This window comes from Procambarus clarkii, chromosome 31 (assembly GCF_040958095.1).
Source record: "Procambarus clarkii isolate CNS0578487 chromosome 31, FALCON_Pclarkii_2.0, whole genome shotgun sequence".
NCBI lineage: Eukaryota > Metazoa > Arthropoda > Malacostraca > Decapoda > Cambaridae > Procambarus > Procambarus clarkii.
The window spans coordinates 43,460,023-43,478,606 of record NC_091180.1 but is presented as its reverse complement, the minus strand read 5'-3'; the positions used below and the strand labels follow the sequence as shown (position 1 = coordinate 43,478,606).

The 18,584-nt window shown below is 47.9% G+C and overlaps 1 long non-coding RNA gene across 1 annotated transcript in view; it reads left to right on the top strand.

Annotated features, from left to right (window-relative positions):
* LOC123758969 (uncharacterized) overlaps nucleotides 1-18,355 on the top strand; it is a 97,658-nt gene extending 79,303 nt beyond the window's left edge. Inside the window, exons 2-3 of the long non-coding RNA XR_011230064.1 lie at nucleotides 8,413-8,563; nucleotides 18,244-18,355. This is a non-coding gene — a long non-coding RNA (uncharacterized lncRNA). The remainder of the gene's footprint in view (nucleotides 1-8,412; nucleotides 8,564-18,243) is intronic.
* Nucleotides 18,356-18,584: the final 229 nt, after the last annotated feature.

The window sequence follows — 18,584 nt, the reverse complement described above, 5'->3', positions numbered from 1 at the left end:
ACAAAACAATTTATTCACAAAACAAGACTAAAACTACTACACAGTGAATTTACGTTACTTTACTGTCACTCCAGTGGCACATTAAAGAACAGCTAATCAACAGCCTGATGGACCCACAGTATCCTTATCCCGTCGTCGCTGACTGACTAATGACACTAACTGAACACAGTGGTGCCCACTGGTGACGCAAGCTTGCAATCAATATTGTCACGGCTTCACGGTGACCAATACTATAATCACAAAACTCGACTGGCGCTCGCTGCCCACAACGAGGTACCAAGTAACAAGGCGGTTAATCCAAGAATGATAACCCCTTATAAAAAATCTTACGTTAACACTTGTCACTCAGGACAATCAAAACAAAAGTTACTCTAATTGAATTTAAACAATTACGTTAATACACACGTGTCTCAACGACACTTAAATGGCAGCAATAACTCGTACATCAATTAATTACATCAACTTGAAAGTCAAGCATTCGGTGAGTAATTCCCAATTAATTACTGAATACAACAGCCTATTAATTCAGACGAGTATTGACAAAGCCTACTGTCTCTCAACTGACAGTTCACTTCCGGTCTTACGACAAGATTACCTTAACGAGGGTAGACTACTGTACCACACACAAGGTTACAACACACCGTGTAAATAACAACATCAACACCTGGTGAATTCACTAAGTGGCGGTTACTAATTATCTTTAATTAGCTACGAGTGCTTAATCACTCTGTCCGCAGACAGAGCTGATCAGTCCAACGAATTACGGAAGCTTAATTACAGCGCAATTGACTCCGATCATAACAGACCGTCAACCCCTTACGTTAATCACTCAATTAACGACAGCTCGTTAAATCGTTAACACTACGTTAGTCTTCACTTGACAATTCCTCCACTGCGTGAACTTCACTGTGACTGTTGCCTTTACACGTCCCTACGTTAATCACAACAATGTTCAACGAAACAAGTGACCTCGTTAAGTAAATCGTGTCCCCCCGGTGACGTTAACTGACTTTAATTCTCACGGAATCCTTCACAGTACACAACGCCTTCCACCAAGGACAACTTGTCTACGGTTTACACACACAGTACAACACAGTACATCCTTGCCACTCATGGCAAAACTTGTAAATGACTTCCCCCAGTAAATTATCCACCAATAATTCACACTTTACCACAACACAACAGTAAAATTTATAACCAAGGGAAATCTCCCTGTTACCACTTTTCACTGCTGAAAAAGGGAATCAAATTACAGGAATACATACACGACACATAGAAAAAATAGAAGTAAATAACTCACTTTACTCTACCTCTGAATGTGTCACTAGGTGTCTTCACACACGTCATAAATCACAGTTGGGCCCAATCCTCAACTTGATGACGGCAACAGGGTAGACTCACACGTCTCCAATTCCCATTCACCTCACCAGGTGGTCACAGGGACAAAGGACAGACGGAACACTGGGGGCGAACCCAGCTTCAGAGTTTTATTACCCAAACGGAAACAGTGTACTTACATCAAACATGCGGGCCCGCAACCTTCTCTTTCACTCATACAAGTCAATCACACTCCCACTGCTGCTGCTGGATGATGACGTAGGCGTCCTCACTTCCTACACATGGTCAGGTGGAGCACAGGGTCCTAGACCACGGGGCTAGCTCCACACACAGAGACCAGAGTGTCGCAGACACACCGGCTTAGGCAGGCCAGGGTGCGCACAACAGCAGGGATGCGGTACCACGCCCCTTCCACTTGACACGGTACCCCAGGATACGACGGTACACGGTGTTACACGGTACACGAGACCCGAGACGGACTCCTTCACTGTTCCTCAGAATTAGAAATTTTAAGGTTTCTCTCATAACACTGAAACCTTTTCTAGCACCTCTCACAGCAGTGTCTCCAAGCACAGATACGATGGACGGCGGATGTCGTTTTCGTAGCCCGATAATTAACGCCTCACTCAGTCCAGTTCCTCTAAGATGGCATCCCACAATTACGCAGCTAGATGACAAGTTCACACGGTTCGATACAAGCCCCTTTCCGATTACCGGATTCTTACGCACGGCACACGGAAAGATAGCAAGATGTAGGCGTGACTTTAGTAACGCTGCAGGCGGTATTTCCCGATGCTTGGCCTAGCACGGGAAACGCGTCTACCCCAAGCAACGTCCTAGGTAAGAATGTCTTTTCCCGCCAACACTATGCCTGGGGTACCATGCGGTACCCCTCAGCGTCTTGGCCAATCACGGTTCAGCATTCCTGAGGCCCAAGAGCCTCAGCCAATGGCATACCTGCCCCATGACGCTACCCCCTCTCTCACGAGGTGGACACGTGAAAGGGGGGTGGTCTACGGCCGTTAACCCTCATACCTCCCTCTCTACACTTGACTTGTACAAAATTTCCCTGAAATCAACTCCCTCCTGTAATTTCCTTCACAGACCTGATACAGCGATCAGAATGACATCAATGGCTAGCAAATGTCTCGGGCTGTCCAACGACACCCAACACGACTGTGGAAAAGTTATATTCAGAAAGTTGAATCACGGTCCACATCACTGGTGCACTATGCAATTTCATACTTAATTCAGTGCACGAGAGAGCAGGGAAAATATGTCCCCTGACACTAACGCTCCCCAAGTGGAACATTAAGAAACTAGATTAGAAAAAATGGGCTGATACTGTCTGTCTCCCAGATACAGACGATATAGACCCCAACACGCGACTGTCCACAATCACCTCGGCCATAAATTCTGCAGCCACCCAAATGCTCAAGAAAACTTCAGGACATTAGGTCCAACAAACCACTTAAACCGTGGTGGAACGCGGAATGTGCACGAACAGTCGCTTTACACCGACGAGCCATACAAAAACAAAGACGTCAACCCTCCCTACAGAACTGGGTTAATCTCCGGCGGGCTACAGCAGAAGCCAAAAAAACTATACTGTCAGCAAAGCGAGCATCATGGGCAAAATTTTGTGATAGCCTCACACCCACTACGCCACATTCAAAAGTCTGGGCTACATTTAACAGCATTAAAGGTCGCCCAACATTCCCTTCGTTCCCCCTGATGATCAACGTTTCACTCTGTCAAACACCTCAGGAGCGTGCAAATGTTCTTGCTGAATGTCTTAAAGTTACCCTCTCAACACCCTTCTTTCATGCCCAAGAACTCCCCCTCAGACAAGAAATTGACCGTGCCATACTGCTACCCATGCCCGGCGTCGACAACATATACACCTTAAGCGAGCTACAATTAGCCTTAACCCGCCTACCTCTTGGCAAGGCACCTAGAGAGGATGGAATTCCATATGAACTCATTAAACATCTCCCATCAACTGCACATAGTACTCTCCTAAACTATTGCAACCTATGCTAGACTCACGGAAATATTCCCTCACAATGGCAGACCAGTATTATTCTTCCGTTCCTTAAACCAGGAAAAGACCCATCCCAACCTGCGTCATATAGACCTATTTCCCTACTATCATGTCTCAGTAAAGTCATGGAAAGACTAGTACATACTCGCCTTCAATGGTACCTAGAATATAATAATATTATACCGTCACTCCAAGCTGGATTTCGACCGCTATGCTCCACACTCGATCAAATACTTAGCTTTGAACATGAAATCCGCACCTCCCTCAGAAGCAGCAAATTTTGTATTGTTCTCTACTTAGACCTCAAAGGAGCTTTTGATAGCATTCCTCATACTTGCCTCCTCGCAAAGCTTGCGCGTTTAGGCGTACAGGGAAGATTACTTTTATGGTTAAAATCCTATCTTACGAACAGGACCTCTAAAGTCTATATACAAGGCGAGTTTTCCGATGACATCCCAATACAAACGGGTGTCCCACAAGGCTCCATACTAAGCCCAACCCTTTTTGCTGCATTCTTAGCAGATTTGCCTAACACCCATCCTGTTAACCTCTCGGCGTACGCCGACGACTTACCACTGCATTATTCAGACAACGCCTTACCTAATACAGTCTCAACAATGCAAACAGCACTTGATCACCTCATAGATTGGACACAACAATGGGGCCTTCAAGTTAGTACTACCAAAACCTATTATCAAATTTTCACTAAAAAAAGACTTGTTCATCTACCCACCCTCACAATACACAACACTCCCATCCAACACGTACGAGAACATAAATACCTTGGCATGCACTTAGACTCGCTCTCACTTACCTGGAAAGCACACATTCAACACCTTAAACAGATGACACAACCCCGACTCGCCATACTGAAAGCCCTCACTGGCACCACCTGGGGAGCACACCATAAAATCCTGCTCCGTTTCTATACAACCTACATTCGCAGCCAACTAGACTATTGTTGCCAAGCATATGCGTCGGCTGCGCCTACTAACCTACAGAGCCTAGAGGTCATCCAAAACAATGCCATGCGAACTTACATGTGGCGCAATGCGTTCCACTCCTATCCTCGGACTTTACGGGGAAACGGGCATCACAAGCCTAGCCACCAGACGAGACATAATGTGTGCCAACTATCTGTCACTCTGTACCACTGCTCACCAGACACACCCATACAGATAAAAAATTAACCCAACAGTTAACCCACATAACCCCCGCTTCCCAATCAATCACTCACAACCTTTCCTCACACGGGCTACAAATAACCTCAATATAGACCTCTCTCTACTCCAAAACTCGGAAACCCAACTTACTGTTCCCCCTATTCCACCCTGGCTTTATACAACTCCTAATACAGCAATACAACTCGAAGACAACATTCCAAAGTCTGCACCAAACTCAGCCATAGCCTCAGTCTTTCTCTCAACAATGAAAAATTGCTACCCAAATACCACAGCGATTTATACAGATGGATCTCGCATCATCATGAACAACGTACCCTCGGTCACTAGCGCTGTATGGATACCGGAATACCATCTCAAGCAGGGATGGCGGTTACCAAACCAACTATCTGTTTTCACAGCTGAATTATATGCCTTATATCAAGCTCTCCAAATAATCACAACATTACCAGTCGGGACATATACAATCTGCAGTGACTCCAAGAGTGCGATTCAAGCAATTACGTACTCTTCAAAAACGTGCAAGGAGTTTGTTTACCCATGTCTTCAACTTCTTCATGAACATCGATTGAACGGTTATGATACCTCTGTCCAATGGGTCCCAGCGCATTGTGGTATTCTCCATAATGAACTAGTAGATCAACTAGCCAAAGCAATGCACAACACACCTCACATTACCCGTCATCCAATTCCCCATGTTGCACGTAAAGGAGCCTTCAAAAATACCATCACCCAAGATTTTGCGACGAAATGGAAAACATTATGCTCACCTTTGTACTTTGGGTCCATTAAAAAGAAATAGGAAACTTGGAAACATGTCAGATATAAAAGCAGAGAAATTGATATAGCGATGACCAGATTAAGGCTGGGACACACCAAACTAGTAGCACACAGCTCTAAGTACAGAACAGACATCAACGAACTCTGCATCCACTATCAGGTGCCTGAAACAATCGAACACTATCTCCTACATGCAGGCGATGAGTCACAATAACGTGGCTGAAGTATGTTGACCAGACCACACACTAGAAATTGAAGGGACGACGACGTTTAGGTCCGTCCTGGACCGAACTCCCATGTTGCACGTAAAGGACTTGAGAATGGTCCAGGACGGACCGAAACGTCGTCGTCCCTTCAATTTCTAGTGTATGGTCTGGTCATCAATCTCCTACATTGCTTCCGACACTATAGTGCCAGAGTAAATTTCAAACAAGTACTTATCTCACTTAAAATACCCGTTACCATCGAGCATATATTAGGAGGCGGTGACCACTCGTTACAAGAAAAATACCAAATAGTCAAAGCACTGGCTAAATATCTCCAATCGACCAACAAATTGGGTCACATCTGACCCGCGCCACATTTATACCTGGCGCCACCAACAGCTAAACACAGAAAACAACTGCCTCGTCTCAACACCAAGGATCACCTGACGCCATAAACACAACACACCGCCCTACGGTGCGGCAAGTCTCCCTCTAACACACACCTCTGTTCTAGTCGCCGCTCCTCTGTCTACAGCACAACGCAACAAACACTTTTGAAACTCTTATCATCTTCAACATAAACGCCTTTACCAACATCTGTACTGGTGCAGTCATCGGGAGGACAAACCCTTCATGCAAACTGCACCTACTATCAAGAAGAAGAAGGAACGGTCAACTATATTACCCTTTGTGACAGGAATGGAGCGCTATATTACCCTCTGTGATAGGGACGGAGGTTAATGTTACCATCTGTGATGGGGAAGGAGGACTATATTACCATCTCTGATAGGGACGAAGGGCTATATTACCATCTGTGACAGGGATGGAGGACTATATTACCATCTGTGACAGGAAAGGAGGACTATATTACCATCTGTGACAGGGAAGGAGGACTATATTACCATCTGTGACAGGGGACGGAGGGCTATATTACCCTCTGTGACAGGGATGGAGGGCTATATTACAATCAGTGACAGGGACGGAGGGCTATATTACAATCTGTGACAGGGACGGAGGACCATATTACCATCTGTGACAGGGAAGGAGGACTATATTACCATCTGTGACAGGGGACGGAGGGCTAAATTACCCTCTGTGACAGGGATGGAGGGCTATATTACAATCAGTGACAGGGACGGAGGGCTATATTACAATCTGTGACAGGGACGGAGGACTATATTACCATCTGTGACAGGGACGGAGGGCTACATTACCATCTGTGACAGGGACGGTCAGCATTATTACCATCTGTGACAGGGACGGAAGGCTATATTATCCTCTGTGATAGGGACGGAAGGATATTTTACCATTTGTTACTGCGACGGAAGGCTATATTATCCTCTGTGATAGGGACGGAAGGCTATATTATCCTCTGTGATAGGGACGGAAGGATATTTTACCATTTGTTACTGCGACGGAAGGCTATATTAGCCTCTGTACTCACCTATTTTTACTCACCTATTGCAGGATTGAGCATTGACTCTTGGATCCCGCCTTTCCAGCCATCGGTTGTTTACAGCAATGACTCCTGTCCCATTTTCCTATCATACCTAATTTTAAAAGTATGAATAGAGTTTGCTTCCTCAACCTGTTCCCCAAGTGCATTCCATTTTTCCACAACTCTCACGCTAAAAGAAAACTTCCTAACATCTCTGTAACTCATCTGGGTTTCCAGTTTCCACCCATGTCCCCTCGTTCTTTTATTATTACGTGTGTACATTTAATCTATTTACACTTTGTCTATTCCCCTGAATATTTTATATGACCCTATCATATCTCCTCAATCCCTTCTTTTCTTTAGAGTCGTAAGGTTCAGTTCCTGCAGACGCTCTTCATATCCCATCCTTCGTAACTCTGGGACAAGCCTCGTCGCAATTCTCAGAACCTTCTCTAGTTTCCTTATGTGTTTCTCCAGGTGGGGACTCCATGATGGCGCGGCATACTCTAAGAATGGTCTCACGTAGGCAGTATAGAGTGCCCTAACAGCCTCCTCAATTAGGTTTCTATATTACCATCTGTGACAGGGACGGAGGGCTATATTACCAACTGTGACCGGGACGGAGGGCTATATTATCATCTGTGACAGGGACAGAGGGCTATATTACCATCTGTGACAGGGACGGAGGGCTACATTACCATCTGTGACAGGCACGGAGGACTATATTACCATCTGTGACAGGGAAGGAGGACTATATTACCATCTGTGACAGGGACGGAGGACTATATTGCCATCTGTGACAGGGGACGGAAGGCTATATTACCCTCTGTGACAGGGACGGGGGGTTATTTTACAATCTGTGACAGGGACGGAGGGCTATATTACAATCTGTGACAGGGACGGAGGACCATATTACCATCTGTGACAGGAACGGAGGACTATATTACCATCTGTGACAGGAACGGTCAGCATTATTACCATCTGTGACAGGGACGGAAGGCTATATTACCATCTGTGACAGGGATGGAGGACTATATTACCATCTGTGACAGGGACGGAGGGCTATATTACAAGTCTGTGATGGGGAAGGAGGACTATATTACCATCTGTGACAGGGACGGAGAGCTATATTACCATCTGTGACAGGGACGGCGGGCTATATTACTATCTGTGACAGGGACGGAGGGCTATATTACCATCTGTGACAGGGACGGAAGGCTATATTACCATCTGTGACAGGGACGGAGGGCTATATTACCATCTGTGACAGGGACGGAGGGCTATATTACCATCTGTGACAGGGACGGAGGGCTATATTACCATCTGTGACAGGGACGGAGGGCTATATTACCATCTGTGACAGGGACGGAGGGCTATATTACCATCTGTGACAGGGACGGAGGACTATATTACCATCTGTGACAGGGACGGAGGCGGCGCACCAGCTTACGCAGCCCTCGCCTCAGACAGTGCGTCTGGCCGCCACCAATAAGAATGTATCGTTCCTGAAGTCATTTCCCATCGAACACCGCTGGGCGCTCTGGTCCACCTTTAGCGTCGCCAACGAGAGTACCGGGTGAGTCTTGCTCCTTCTCTCTGTTGTTACTGTTGCTGCTGCTGTTGTTACTGTTGCTGCTGTTGTTATTGTTGCTGCTGTTGTTACTGTTGTTGATACTGTTGCTGCTGTTGTTACAACAACACCACCAGCACCAGCAACAGTAACACTAGCAGCAACAGTAACAACAGCATCAGCACGAACAACAGTAGCACCATCAACAATAACAACAGCAGCATCAGTAACAGAAGCAGCAACAATAACAACAGCAGCAAAAGCAACAGTAGCAAAAGCAGCATCAACAACAGTATCAACAAATACAGCAGCTGTTGGTACTTTTTCTGGTGCTGCTGTTGTTACTGTTGCAGGTGCAGATGTTGTTACTGTTGGTGGCGCTGCTGTTCTTTCTGTTGATTTTGGTGCTGTTGTTATTGTTGCTGCTGTTGTTATTGTTGCTGCTGTTGTTATTGTTGCTGGTCGTGTTACGTTGATGGTGCTGCTGTTATTACTGTTGCTGCTGTTGTTACTTTTGCTGCTGTAGTTACTGTTGTTATTGTTGCTGCTGTTGTTATTATTGCTGCTGTTGATACTGTTGCTGTTGTTTTTACTGTTGCTGATTTTTTACTGTTGCTGGTGTAGTTACTGTTGTTTTTGCTGCTGTTGTTACTGTTGCTAGTGTTGTTGTTGTTAATATTTCTGGTGCTGCTGTTGTTGCTGTTGCTGCTTTTGTTACTGTTTCTGCTGTTGTTACTGTTGGTACTGTTGTTACTGTTCGTGAAGCTGCTGTTGTTACGGTTGTTGGGCCTGCTGTTTTTGTTACTGTTGCTCTCGTGCTGTTGTTACTGTTAGTGCTGATGTTACTGTTGCTTCTGTTGTTACTGTTGCTGGTTCTGCTGTTGTTACTGATTGTGGTGTGCTGTTGATACTGTTTTCTTGCTGCTGTTGTTACTGTTGCTGGTGCTGTTACTGGTACAGTTGGTACTGTTGCTGCTGTTGTTACTGTTGCTGGTGCTAATGCTGTGGTTTTTCTTTCCGTTTGCTATTGGTGGTGCTGTTGTTGTTACTGTTGCTGGAGCTGCTGTTAATACTATTGTTGGTGCTGCTGTTGTTGCTGGTGCTGTTTTGTTACTGTTGCTGGTGCTGCTGTTGTTACTGTTGCTGGTGTTTCTGTTGTTACTGTTGTTGTTTCTGTGGTTGCTGCTATTGTTACTGTTGCTGCGGCTGTTACTATTAGTGGTGCTGCTGTTGATACTGTTACTGCTGTTGGTACTGCTGTTGTTACTGTTGCTGCTGTTTTTACTGTTGCTGGAGCTCCTGTTGTTACTGTTGCAGGTGCTGCAGTTGGTTCTGTTGTTGGTGCTGCTGTTGTTACTGTTGCTGCTATTGTTACTGTTGCTCTTTTTACTGTTGTTGCTGTTGCTGCTGTTGTTACTGTTGCTGCTGTATTTCCTGTTGTTGGTGCTGCTGTTGTTATTGTTGCTGGAGCTCCTGCTGTTACTGTTGCTGGTGATGCAGTTGGTTCTGTTACTGGTGCTGCTTTTGTTACTCATTTTGGTGCTGCTGTTGTTACTGTTGCTGCTGTTGTTACTGTTGATGTTGTTCCTGTTGGTGATGCTGCTGTAGTTTCTGCTGTTGCTACTGTTGGTGGTTCTGTTGTTACTGTTTCTCCTGTTGTTACTGTTCGTCGTACTGCTGTTGTTACTGACACTGTTGTTGTTATTAATGCTGCTGTTGTTCCTGTTGGTGGTGCAACCGTAGATCATGCTACTGCTGTTGTTACTGTTGCTTCTGCTGTTGTTACTGTCCCTGCTGTTGTTACTGTTGCTGCTGGTATTACTGTTGCTGGTGCTGGTGCTGTTGTTACTGTTGCTGCTGTGTTTACTGTTGCTGATGCTGCTGTTTTGATTGTAGTTGTTACTTCTGCTGTTGTTACTGTAGCTGCTGCTGTTGATACTGATGCTACTGTTGTTACTGTTGCTGCTGTTGTTACTGTTGTTGGTGCTGCAGTTTGTGCTGTTGTTGGTGCTGCTGTTGTTTCTGTTGTTGGTGCTCTTGTTGTTACTGTTGCTGGTGCTGCTGTTGTTACTGTTGCTGGTGCTGCAGTTGGTACTGTTGTTGGTGCTGCTGTTGATACTGATGCTGGTGCTGCTGCTGCTACTGTTCCTGGTGCTACTGTTGGTACTTTTTCTGGTGCTCCTGTTGTTACTCTTTAGGGGGCTGCTGTTGTTATGGTTGCTGGTGCAGCTGTTGTTATTGTTGCTACTGTTGTTATTGTTGCTGGTCGTGATACTGTTGATGGTGCTGCTGTTATTAATGTTGCTGCTGTAGTTACTGTTGTTATTGTTGCTGCTGTTGTTATTATTGCTGCTGTTAATACTGTTGCTGTTGTTTTTACTGTTGCTGTGGTTTTTACTGTTGTTGGTGTTGTTACTGTTGTTTGTACTGCTGTTGTTACTGTTGCTAGTGTTGCTGTTGTTAATATTGCTGGAGCTGCTGTTGTTACTGTTGTTGCTTTTGTTACTGTTGCTGCTGTTCTTACTGTTGGTACTGTTGTTACTGTTTGTGGAGCTGCTGTTGCTACAGTTGTTGGGACTGCTGTTTTTTTACTGTTTCTCTCGTGCTGTTGTTACTGTTAGTACTGTTGTTACTGTTGCTTCTGTTGTTACTTCTGTGGTTCTGCTGTTGTTACTGTTTGTGGTGCTGCACCTGATACTGTTTTGGTGCTGCTGTTATTACTGTTGCTGGTGCTGCAGCTGTTGTTCATTCTTTCTGTTTGCTATTAGTGATGCTGTTGTTGTTACTGTTGCTGGTGCTGCTGTTAATACTATTGTTGGTGCTGCTGTTGTTGCTGATGCTGTTTTGTTACTGTTGCTGATGCTGCTGTTGTTACTCTTTCTGGTGCTGCTATTGTTACTGTTGCTGGTGTTTCTATTGTTACTGTTGTTGGTGCTGCTGTTGTTTCTTTTGTTGGTGCTGTTGTTATTGTTGCTACTGTTCTTACTGTTGCTGCTGTTGTTACTTTTGCTGCTGTTGTTACTATTGCTACTGTTGGTGGTGCTGCTTTTGTTACTGTTGTTGCTGTTGGTGGTGCTTCTTATGTTACTGTTGTTGGTGTAGCTGCTGTTGTTACTGTTGTTGGTGTAGCTGCTGTTGTTACTGTTGCTAGTGCTGCTGTTGCTGCTGTTATTACTGTTGTTGCTTTGTTACTGTTGCTGCTATTGTCACTGTTGCTGTTGATACTGTTGCTGCTGCTGTTACTCTTGCTGCTTTTTTACTGTTGCTGGAGCTCCTGTTTTTACTGTTGCTAGTGCTGCAGTTGGTTCTGTTGTTGGTGCTGCTGTTGGTACTGTTGCTGCTATTTTTACTGTTGTTACTGACAATGTTGTTGTTATTGTTGCTGCTGTTGTTACTGTTGCTGGTGCTGCATTTAGTGCTGCTGTTGTTACTATTGCTGGTGTTGCATTTGGTGCATCTGTTGTTACTGTTGCTGGTGCTGCTGTTGATACTGTTGCTGCTGTTGTTACTGTTGCTGGTGCTGCTGTTGATACTGTTGCTGCTGTTGTTACTGTTGCAGGTGCTGCTGTTCTTACTGTTGTTACTGTTTTTGCTGTTGTTACTGTTTTTGCTGTTGTTACTGTTGGTTGTGCTACTTTTGTTACTGGTGCTGTTGTTACTGTTGTTGATGCTGCTTTTGTTACTGGTGCTGCTGTTGTTATTGTTAGTGATGCAACTGTTGTTCGTGCTGCTGCTGTTGTTACTGTTGCTGCTGTTGTTGTTACTGTCCCTGCTGTTGTTACTGTTGCTTCTGGTGTTACTGTTGCTGGTGCTACTGCTGTTGCTACTGTTGCTACTGTGTTTACTGCTGCTGATGCTGCTGTTTTGATTGTAGTTGTTACTTCTGCTGTTGTTACTGTAGCTGCTGCTGTTGATACTGTTGCTACTGTCGTTACTGTTGCTGCTGTTGTTACTGTTGCTGCAGTTGTTACTGTTGCTGTTGTTGTTACTGTTGCTGGTGCTGCAGTTGGTACTATTGTTGGTGCTGCTGTTGTTTCTGTTGTTGGTGCTCCTGGTGTTACTGTTGCTGCTGTTGTTACTGTTGCTGGTGCTGCAGTTGGTACTGTTGTTGGTGCTGCTGTTGTTACTGTTGCTGGTGCTGCTGTTGCTACTGTTGCTGGTGATGCATTTGGTGCATCTGTTGTTACTGTTGCTGGTGCTGCTGTTGATACTGTTGCTGCTGTTGTTACTGTTGCTGGTGCTGCTGTTGATACTGTTGCTGCTGTTGTTACTGTTGTTGGTGCTGCTGTTGTTACTGTTGCTGGTGCTGATGTTGTTACTGTTGTTGGTACTGCTGTTGTTGGTACTGCTGTTGTTACTGATGCTGGTGCTGCTGCTGCTACTGTTGCTGCTGCTACTGTTGGTACTTTTTCTGGTGCTACTGTTTTTGCTCTTTCTGGTGCTGCTGTTGTTATGGTTGCTGGTGCAGCTGTTGTTACTGTTGGTGGCACTGTTGTTGTGTCTGTTGTTGTTGGTGCTGTTGTTATTGTTGCTGCTGTTGTTATTGATGCTGGTCGTGTTACTGTTGATGGTGCTGCTATTAATACTGTTGCTGTTGTTGTTACTTTTTCTACTGTAATTACTGTTGTTGCTATTGTTATTGTTGCTGCTGTAGTTATTATTGCTGATGTTAATACTGTTGCTGTTGTTTTTACTATTGCTGTTGTTTTTACTGTTGCTGGTGTTGTTACTGTTGTTTGTGCTGTTGTTGTTACTGTTGCTGGTGTTGTTACTGTTGTTTGTGCTGTTGTTGTTACTGTTGCTAGTGCTGCTGTTGTTACTGTTGGTACTGTTGTTACTGTTGGTATTGTTGTTACTGTTCGTGGAGCTGTTGTTATTACGGTTGTTGGGACTGCTGTTTTTGTTACTGTTACTCTCTTGCTGTTGTTACTGTTGCTTCTGTTGTTACTGTTGCTGGTTTTGCTGTTGTTACTGTTGCTGGTTTTGCTGTTGTTACTGTTTGTGGTGCTGCTGTTGATACTTTTTTAGTGCTACTGTTGTTACTGTTGCTGGTGCTGCTATTGGTACTGTTGCTGCTGTTGTTACTGTTGCTGGTGCCGCTGCTGGTGTTACTGTTGCTGGTGCCGCTGCTGTTGTTTTTCTTTCAGTTTGCTATTGGTGGTGCTGTTGTTGTTACTGTTGTTGGTGCTGCTGTTGATACTATTGTTGGTGCTGCTGTTATTGATGGTGCTGTTTTGTTACTGTTGCTGGTGCTACTGTTGTTACTTTTTTCTGGTCCTGCTGTTGTTACTGTTGCTGTTGCAGCTGCTGTTGTTTTTCTTTCTGTTTGCTATTGGTGGTGCTGTTGTTGTTACTGTTGCTGGTATTTCTGTTGTTACTGTTGGTGGTGTTGCTGTTGTTTCTGTTGTTGGTGCAGTTGTTATTGTTGCTGCTGTTGTTACTGTTAGTTGTACTGCTTTTGTTACTGTTACTGCTGTTGTTACTGTTCGTGGTGCTGCTTATGTTACTGTTGTTGGTGTTGCTGCTGTTGTTAAAGTTGCTAGTGCTGCTGTTGATACTGTTGCTGGAGCTGCTGTTGTTACTTTTGGTTCTGCTGCTGTTGTTACTGTTGTTGGTGCTGCTTCCGTTGTTTCTGTTGCTACAGCTGTTGTTACTGTTGCTGCTGCTGTTGTTACTGTTGCTGATGGTGTTACTGTTCTTGTTATTGTTGCTGCTGTTGATATTGTTGATGCTGTTGTTACTGTTGCTGGTTTTGCTGTTATTACTGTTCCTGCTGTTGTTATTATTGCTGCTGCTGTTACTGTTGCTGATATTGTTACTGTTACAGTTGTTGTTACTGTTGCTGATATTGTTACTGTTGATGCTGTCGTTACTGTTGCTGATGCTGCTGTTGTTACTGTTGCTGGTGCTGCTGTTATTACTGTTGCTGGTACTGCTGTTGATACTGTTGCTGCTGTTGTTACTGTTGCTGCTGTTGTTACTGTTGCTGCTGCTGGTATTACTTTTGCTACTGTTATTACTGTTTCTGTTGCTACTCTTGCTGATGTTGTTACTGTTACTGTTGTTGTTACTGTTTTTGTCACTGTTACTGTTGTTGTTTCTGTTGCTGGTGTTGTTACTTTTGTTTGTGCTGTTCTTGTTACTATTACTGGTGCTACTGTTGTTACTGTTGCTGCTGTTGTTATTTTTGGTGCTGTTACTTTTCTTGCTGCTGTTGTTACTGTTGATGCTGTTGTTACTGTTGCTGATGCTGCTGTTGTTACTGTTGCTGATGCTGCTGTTGTTACTGTTGCTGATGCTGCTGTTGTTACTGTTGCTGCTGTTTTTACTCACACCACCCTCCACCACTACCACCCACACCACCCTACACCATCACCACCCACACGAACCCTCTACCATCACCACCCACACCACCCTCCACAATCATCACCCACACCACCCTCCACCATCACCACCCACACCACCCTCCACCTCTACCACCTACGCCGTCCTCCACAATCACCACCCACACCACCCCTCCACCATCACCACCCATACCACCCTCCACAATCTCCACCCACACCACCCTCCACAATCATCACCCACACCACCCTCCACAATCATCACCCACACCACCCTCCACAATCACCACCCACACCACCCTCCACAATCACCACCCACACCACCCTCCACAATCATCACCCTCACCACCCTCCACCTTCACCACCCACACCACCCCTCTACCATCACCACCCACACGACCCTCCACAATCACCACCCACACCACCCTCCACAATCATCACCCACACCACCCTCCACCTTCACCACCCACACCACCCCTCCACCATCACCACCCACACGACCCTCCACAATCACCACCCACACCACCCCTCCACCATCACCACCCACACCACCCTCCACCTTCACCACCCACACCACCCCTCCACAATCACCACCCACACCACCCTCCACCTTCACCACCCACACCACCCCTCCACAATCACCACCCACACCACCCTCCACAATCATCACCCACACCACCCTCCACATAAGGGGCATAACTGGCCGACCCCTCACAGTGTTCAAGAGAGAACTGGATAAGCACCTCCAAAGGATACCTGATCAACCAGGCTGTGACTCATACGTCAGGCTGTGAGCAGCCGCTTCCAACAGCCTGGTTGAACAGTCCGGCAACGAGGAGGCCTGGTCGACGACCGGGCCGCGGGGATGCTAAGCCCCGGAAGCACCTCAAGGTAACCTCAAGGTAACCACCCCTCCACCATCACCAACTCCAACCCTCCACCATCACCACCCAAACCACCCCTCCACCACCACTACCAACACCACCCCTCCACCATCACCACCCACACCACCCCTCCACCATCACCAACACCAACCCTCCACAATCACCAACACCAACCCTCCACAATCACCACCCACACCACCCTCCACCATCACCACCCACACCACCCCTCCACCATCACCACCCACACCACCCCCTCCACCATCACCACCCACACCACCCTCCACCATCACCCACTCCAACCCTCCACCATCACCACCCACACCACCCCTCCACCATCACCACCCACACCACCCTCCACCATCACCACCCCTCCACCATCACCACCCACACCACCCCTCCACCAACACCACCCACACCACCCCTCCACCATCACCACCCCCTCCACCATCACCACCCACACCACCCTCCACCATCACCACCCACACCACCCCTCCACCATTACCACCCGCACCACCCCTCCACAATCATCACCCACACCACCCTCCACAATCAGCACCCACACCACCCTCCACCACCACCACCCACACCACCCTCCACAATCATCACCCACACCACCCTCCACCATCACCACCCACACCACCCCTCCACCATCACCACCCACACCACCCTCCACCATCACCACCCAAACCACTCCTCCACCATCACCACCCACACTACCCTCCACCATCACCACCCACACCACCCCTCCACCATCACCACCCACACCACCCCTCCACCACCACCACCCACACCACCCTCCACAATCACCACCCACACCACCGTCCACCATCACCACCCACACCACCCCTCCACCATCACCATTTACACCACCCTCCACCACCACCACCCTCCACCACCACCACCCACACCACCCTCCACCATCACCACCCTCCACCACCACCAACACCAACCCTCCACCATCACCATCCACACCACCCTCCACCACCACCACCAACACCAACCCTCCACCACCATCACCCACACCACCCTCCACCATCACCACCCTCCAACACCACCACCCACACCACCCTCCACCATCACCACCCTCCACCACCACCACCCACACCACCCTCCACCATCACCCACACCACCCTCCACCACCACCACCCACACCACCCTCCACCATCACCACCCTCCACCACCATCACCCACACCACCCTCCACCACCATCACCCACACTACTCTCCACCACCACCACCCACACCACCCTCCACAATCACCATCCACACCACCCCACCACCATCACCCACACCACCCTCCACCACCATCACCCACACCACCCTCCACCATCACCACCCACACCATCCCTCCACCATCACCCACACCCCCCTCCACCACCACCACCCACACCACCCCACCACCACCATCCACACTACCCTTCACCACCACCCTCTACCACCACCATCCACACCACCCCACCACCACTACCCACACCACCCTCCACCACCACCCACCACCACCACCACCCACACCACCCTTCACCACCACCACCCACACCAACCCTCCACCACCACCCACACCACCCTCCACCACCACCACCCACACCACCCCTCCACCCACACCACCCCTCCACCCACACCACCCTCCACCACCACCACCCACACCACCCCACCACCACCACCCACACCACCCTCCACCACCATCACCCACACCACCCCTCCACCCACACCACCCTCCACCACCACCACCCACACCACCCCCACCACCACCACCCACACCACCCCACCACCACCACCCACACCACCCTCCACCACCACCACCCACACCACCCCTCCACCCACACCACCCTCCACCACCACCACCTACACCACCACCCACACCACCCCTCCACCCACACCACCCTCCACCACCACCACCTACACCACCACCCACACCACCCTCCACCACCACCACCCACACCACCCTCCACCACCACCCTCCACCACCACCCTCCACCACCACCACCCACACCACCATCACCTACACCACCACCCACACCACCACCCTCCACCATCACCACCCACACCACCCTCCACTACTATCACCCACACCACCACCCTCCACCACCACCACCCACACCACCATCACCTACACCACCCTTCACCACCACCACCCACACCCCCCTCCACAATCATCACCCACACCACCCTCCACCATCACCACCCCTCCACCATCACCACCCACACCACCCTCCACCATCACCACCCAAACCACTCCTCCACCATCACCACCCACACTACCCTCCACCATCACCACCCACACCACCCCTCCACCATCACCACCCACACCACCCCTCCACCACCACCACCCACACCACCCTCCACAATCACCACCCACACCACCGTCCACCATCACCACCCACACCATCCTCCACCATCACCACCCATACCACCCTCCACAATCTCCACCCACACTACTCCTACCATCTCCTACCATGGTCCAGGTACCAGCTGCTGGTGGACGGGTACCAGGAAGAGAGTACCATGGGGGACGTCCTTGTACGGCACCACAACCACAGTGGGATGAAGTTCTCCACCCTGGACAGAGACAATGATATCGGGCCAGGTAAGTTTGGTCTTCACAGATGACGTCTTGGGGCGAGGATATTGTCCGTATTGTCCGCCATTAACAATATATTCCTGTAGGAACTATTGTTAACTTTCTCCTTTAAGGGACCATTTGTATAATATAATAAAGTTAATGTTATCACTTGATGATTATATTAGTGCACGACGGGGATAATGACCTTAACAAACACCTGAACCAGGAAGACCATTGTTTGTT